At 45.3% G+C, this 6,650-nt stretch overlaps 1 long non-coding RNA gene across 2 annotated transcripts in view; it reads left to right on the forward strand.

The window, feature by feature from the left end:
- LOC114008921 (uncharacterized) overlaps positions 1-6,650 on the forward strand; it is a 145,586-nt gene that overhangs the window by 132,285 nt on the left and 6,651 nt on the right. For both annotated transcript variants that reach the window (XR_003550406.1, XR_003550405.1), the window contains exon 3: positions 815-960. This is a non-coding gene — a long non-coding RNA (uncharacterized LOC114008921). The remainder of the gene's footprint in view (positions 1-814; positions 961-6,650) is intronic.

Below are 6,650 nucleotides of genomic sequence, written 5' to 3' on the forward strand. Positions count from 1 at the left end.
CTGCTGAAGCAGATGGCAGAAACTCCATCCGTTTCAGAGTGATGAAGTGAGACTGCTCAGACAAATGCTTTCATAGTTTTGAACCTGTGAGGTTTTGCTCTGTGTTCAGGAAATAACAGGATATAAATCTGCCTGAATCATCCCAGCTCACGCAAATTTAATGCTGGGCCACAGTGGCTCTGGCAACATCTTGTTCTTTTTGTATAATGACTTTTGATGCTGTGGATTTAGACGGATTAGGCCATTTAGGGGAAAGAGGGGAATATTAATATACAAAATTGTTAAATGTCAAATGAAATCCCTTAATAATGTGTGTGTTTAAGACGAGTATGCAGGCACTTTGAAAACACTTCTAGCACCAGCTCAAACATTTAAGAAATCCAGTTTGCAAGTTCAAACAAATAATCCTCCACCAATTATGCTGTACCTGTGTGAGTCTGATGGATAATTCTGTAGACTCAGTTGGGAGTGAAGGCCCATTTTCTTATTGTTGTCAGTAGCACTGGCATATTTAATTCTTCATACAACTGGCTGAATGAGCAAATCCCACAGGTAAGTGTAAAACTTGCAACCAAGAGTTAGTTTTCGTATTTCCCACAAATTAATTGCCTAAGTGGCTGAGTTTACTTGTTTTCAAGGCCAATGTGTGTCAGTAGATCTGGATCTTGACAGTCCCTACCCTGAAGGCCTCTACATTTTGGTCTTAGAAATGCTTGCCAAATAATAGCCTGGGATTTGGTGGGAAGGACATTTGAAAAGGGTTGAGAAGTCATAATAAGAATGTAATAATTTATATTTTCTAACTTTCGTGCAGCCTGCAAATATGACCATCTTTCATTTATTGATTCAAAAATAATGTCCTTCCTAAAGCTGGAGGTAAATATGTATAAAATCGTCTGTGAGGACCAGCTCTGTGACACAGAGATAATGCACTGCTGAGGAGAAGCTGGATCCTACAAGGTACCAGGTTTGAATCTCTGGCTCTACCAGCCTAAAACATGCTGGGCCCAGCTCTGAGGGCTAGAGGACTGGACTGGAGGAAGGGGATGGTGGTATGACCAGACCTGTGGAGGGTGATCGTCACTTTCTCTCTGTCCCCCCTACCCCACCCTCTCTCTTACATGCATACGCTTGCACTGTGTCATGAACAAGAAAAACGATAGGCCCCAGTATCTCATCTCATAGATGTAAGTGAAGGACTCTGGAGGACAGATGGGAAGATTCTGTGTCATATGGGGATGGGACTGTGGGAGTAGTCAGGGAAGTCACTTGAAGGGGATAGTATTTGTTTTGGCTGTGATAGTGATGCAAAGTTTAAAAGGGCTTAGTTCCCATCCCACTGTGGATGTTTGGCTGAATCTAATGATCTAGGCAACAGGACTACATCAGAAACCGTGTAGGAAACAGAAGGAGAACTATTACTCACATTTCCATACCATCAACTTGAGTTTTGTTGGCATGTTGTTGGCTGTTCTTGCCAGCTTTTTCCTGGATGTGACTTCGCTATAGCTGTGGTTATCATATTAAACACATATTTTTACATTTATTTTTAAAAATTAGCTAGTAATTGAAGCAGTTTTTCATGACCTCACAACAATGGGCAGATTGAAAGGGGGAGAAAGGAAGACAAAATTCTTACAGTAGAAGGTGGTACATTGGCAGGGAGGCCACTGGGGCGGCACATTGGATTTTGTGTAGGGTCCGGAATGCCCTGCTAAGGAGCTGGGGTTTTATTGTGTAGGTGATGGAAAGCCATTGGAGGTTCTGGGAAAGATGGCAACATGACTCCAATGTGATCCTCTTGAGCTATCTGGGTGGCATGGTAGTTAAAGCAGCTGGATACCATATTACTTACTGTGCAGTTCAAGTCCTACACCTGGTGGCTTGAAAAACACACTGGGCACATATGCATGTGTGCCCAAAATCCTGAGAGGAGAATAGAGGAGAAGGGACTGAGGTGTGGTCATTTTCCCTGGGGGGCATGCTTTTTCACTCACTCTCTTTCACTGTCTGGCAAGTGCACAGGCCCTATAGCAAATTAAAAAAAAAAAAATATATCGTGAGCTACTCTAGGGCTGGCTTTGGAAATTCTTAGATTCCCTGAGATGCTTATTCATCTACACAAGATACTAAGAAATTCCTAAGTCAATCATTTTTCTGCCCATTCACCCACCTATCTACCTACCCACTTTTCTTTTTGTTTTCTTTTTGTTTTAGAGAAATTTTTGCTATAGCGTGAGTGCACTCACCAGAGAGACAGAGAGACAGAAAGCATGAAATCACCCCCAGGAGATATGGCCATCCTGCAGTTCCTTCTCCTCTCAGTATTTTGGGCATGCACGCACATGCACCTGGTGTGAGTTTTAAGCTGCCAGATCCAGGAATCGAACCGCCATTGACTATGTGAGAGTGTCTAGCGATGTAACCATTATGCCATCTGCTGGTCCTGCTATCCACTTATCTTTATTCTGTATCAAGAGTGAGCCAGGTGATTTATCCAGTTCTGGGGATATAAAAATGATTCTTGTGTCCAGGTTTCAGAATCCTATAGGAGAGGGATGAAGAGAGGGTGAGTATGCGCTGGTCCAGAGGCCTACACACAGTGTCATGGGTGCATGGGCAGAACCCACTGCTTCAGACTGCCACAGGGGAAGGGTGGGGCAGAGGTGGAGCTCTGGCTTACTCACTGAGTTGAGAGCTCCATACATCTTATTTATCGTTGCATGCCCAGCACCTAGCATAATACCTGGCACATAGTAGGTGTTCAGTAAATTTTAATTAAATGAATGAGGTGTCTAAGAGGTAGAAGGACCCCTCAAAGGTCATCTAGTCTATCCACCTGGCTCTAGGCTGGGCCGCACCTAAATCATCTCAACTGCTATTTTGGGTGCGGTTATTCTTAGCTGGCCTTTCTGACAGCTGGAAAGAATCAGAGAAGCAACCTCTCCTCTGAGGCTTTAGTGCTTCCAGGCCACATTCAGGAGGAGCTCTGTTTGGTGGAAACAAGAGCTGGAAGAGAGAGAGAGGCAAGCGAGTCTCAAGCCTGAAGCTTGGTTGGAGGTAACTCAGAGGTGGGCAGTCTCCTCTTCCTGGGAGAACAAGAGGTGGAACTGAGAAACTCCTCTGTAGGAGAGGCTTGATGACTTTGTAGCCAAGACTCCTGAGTGACTGGGGCTTTGCTGGGTTCTTACCCTGGACCTGCCAAGGGGAGGAGGAATTTTCAAGGGCCTCATTGGAGTCCTCCCACGAGCAGCCTGCAATAAGGCAGAGGTCTCCTGCAATGCGCAGAGGACCTACAAGGGGAACTTCCAGATCCTCTTCCTCCCACATCTACTCAGTCCCTGTAGTCCCTCCCCCCATCCCTGCCAATAACCGGTGAAATAGGAGTTTGAGGCTGCAGCTCCTTAAGGAGATCTTTTCTTCCAGGACCTGTTTTTTCCAGGGTATTTCGCAGTGGCTGGGGAGTGTCGGGGCCTAACACAGTCAGGCTGTACCAGGAGCCAGAGCCCAGAGTATTATAATCTCATGGGAAGATAGGAAGAAATGATTAGTGTGTGTTGAATGGCCCTGCTGTGAGCACTGTGAGCTGGACTGGTCCTGGGGCAAAATCAAGGGCAAGTTCTAATCTTATTTTCAGGTAGGGGAAGGGTAGAGAAGGCACTTTCTGGGGCAGCCTCTTGAAAAGCAGGCATAAACAGGGAACAATGGTGCCATTCCTCCCTGACCTGCTCAACCTGGTGCTTGATACGAAAGGGGTGTGTGTGGGTGTGCGTGTGTGTGTGTTAGCGAGAGAGAGCAAGAGGGAGAGACTAAGTATAAACTTGTGAACCCTCTTAGGAGGCTAATGCTTGCTCCCAAATCCCCCCTGGATAGGGATGGATTTGCCCCCTTGTTTTCTTATAAAAACCTGTGTTTTCTAAATGCGATACAAAAAGTGGCTCAGTGGAGCCACCCCTGAACGTCAGGGCCCCTTGATGGCTACCCTTGCTCCTCTTGGCTCCACCCCCTGCCACCCAAAGCTTCTTAACTAGAATAAAAGTTATAGAGCAAGACCGGGGAGACTTCTTCTGACCCTAGGAGAGCAGGAGGAAGGGGTTATAGTTGACCAAAGCCCCATGGAGTGGGAGGGTAGGGGCGAAGACACAGATGCATTGGATTTGGCAAATGTGATGGAACAACCATCAGGAATTGTGTTATAGCCCGTGGATACCACAGAGAGGCGTGGAGCACTGCCTCTGCCCCTGGGGCACTTCCAAGAGGCTGCTCCCCTCATGCCTATCTGCAGCAGGTCAAAGCCAAAGGCACCTGCTTTAGTGATAATGATAATGAATATGATGTATTATTATTATTTTTTGTTGCCAGAGGATGTGGAAGACAAAGAGAGGGGGTAAAGCATTCTCCAAATAGGCATGGCCATTTTGCAATGCTTTCTGCTCCATTTCTCCATCCTGTCAGGATTTGGGGCACTCATGCACACCTGCTTAGTGTGTTTTTCAAACCACTAGAACTGGGACTTGAAGCACAGTTGGCCGTATGGGATCCAGCTCCCTATACACAGGGCTTATCGCTGGGCTATGGGGCTGGCTCCCAGTTAAGGGGGTCAGCAGTATGCACAGAATAAACTCCTCCCAGGCTGGCCTTTCTGAAGCGCTAAGATGCTCCTTGACAAACCTGCCTTTATCTAAACTAATTGCGTGGGAAGCTCACACTTGTCGCCTCTATCTTCCTTTCCATATTCTTGAGATGTCAACTGGCCATGACCTGGCTCTGTCATTGCACTTTCTCTGAGTCTGTGTGGAAATCACTCTCTCTCTCTTTGGATTCGATTTCCTCCTTGGTATTAAGTTGAATCATATGAGATTGCTTTTTCTCTAGGTGGACCAACTCTTAGCAATTCTATATGGTTTAATTTCATAAAATAAGGGTTCATTGGCTCTTGAAGTCCTTTTTTATTCACTGACATTTTAGACCAGAATAATTCCTGTTTCCTCCCTCCTCTGCTCTTAACAAGGTGAATTCACCGTTCCGGGTCACTTACCTACCACTTACCTTCCGGTGCACTGTTAGAATTGTTTTAAGGCAATCCTCACTCCTGGACTAGTGGCTTAGTCTGTTTTCTGGATGTAAAATGCCCTGATCATACTTCTTTGCTGAAGAATTTCTAATTTTCTTATTCTTCAATGTCAGCTTCATGTTACCTGCTTTTAGAGACCTTCTCTGGCTCTCTCAGCTAGAAATCACTTCTCCTTTCTTTCAAGAGCCCTTCTCATGTATTTATTTATTTATTTCTTCTGAGAGAAAGTGAGAAACAGGGAGAAAGAGCCATCAGGGTCCTAGCACGATCGCCCCTAGTTTCAGCCAAACCCGGATCATAGGCACACACATGCTATATACCCTTAGGGAGGTCTGCAGGTGTGGACTTGGGACCTTCCAGTGTGAGTCAACCCCGCAGAACATCAGGCTTTACTGTGGCCCCACGGTCTATGCCGCGTCGCACAGTTGTCCTTATTTAAATATAGAAATGTTTATTGTAGAATATTTGGGGGTGGAATAAGTATAACGAAGGAATGAGAATCACGTGTGACTTTGCTGTTCCTCCCACCAAAAGAGCATATTTCCTCTCCCCTTTGCTTTGGGTTTGGCTATGTGACTTGCTTTGACAGATACATTCCTATTCATTGTGTACTCCAAATAATAACTTTCTCTAATATTTATTTAGGTGAATTATATTGATTTTTTTTAAAAAAAACCACTTATTTAGTTAGTTATCTGTTTATTTGTTGTGATTTTTCAACCCACCAGGTCTGAGACTCGAACCTCAGTTGGCCATGTGGAAATCCAGCACTTTAACCACCATGCCACTTGCTAGTCCCATATTATTCTGTTTTTACTAGCTGACTCACAAGTTGAGAATATCTAGAGGGTATAGAGTGGACCCCATTCATCTTTTTTTCCCTTAGAATCATGGCAGAGATGTTCAATAGGATGTCATATTAGCCATCTGTATTGTGATCTATGCCGCTGTCCTACATGCCTCCCAAACACAGTGGTCAAAGCAGCAAATGTGTCACAACACAGGTCTGGGTATGTGTATGGCTCACTCCTCTGACTTGTAGTCTCTGATGCTGGGGTTACAGCTGGGGCTGTTGTCATCTCCAGGCTCAGCTGGGGAAGGGCCTGCTTCCAGTCTCACTGGCTGATGGCTGGAGGCTTCCCTTCTCCATAGGGCAGTTCATAACATGGAGGCTCGCTCCCAGAAGAGCAAGTAAGCAAGAGAGCAAAAGAAGGCAAAAAGGCAGAAGTCAGAATCATGTCGTAACTTGGTCTTGCAAGAGTCATCTATATTCTATTAAAAGAATGTCACGGGAGACCAGCAGTTGGTATAATGGCTATGTCACTAGACTCCCTTGTAGTTGACCACTGTTCGAGTCCCGGACCTGGTGACTTAAACTCATGCCGGGCGCATGTGTGTGCATGCCCAAGATCCCAGAGGAGAATGGAGAAGGGATTGCAGCATGGCCATCCCCCCTGGGGGGTAATTTCTCGCTTTCTGTCTCTATGTCTTCTCTGTCTTTCTGGTGAACACACGTGCCCTATAGCAAAAACCTCTAAAAAAAAAAAAAAAAAAAAAAAAAAAAAAAAACCGCTGG

The sequence above is a fragment of the Tupaia chinensis genome, unplaced genomic scaffold (genome assembly GCF_000334495.1).
Source record: "Tupaia chinensis unplaced genomic scaffold, TupChi_1.0 Scaffold000416_1, whole genome shotgun sequence".
Lineage (NCBI taxonomy): Eukaryota > Metazoa > Chordata > Mammalia > Scandentia > Tupaiidae > Tupaia > Tupaia belangeri.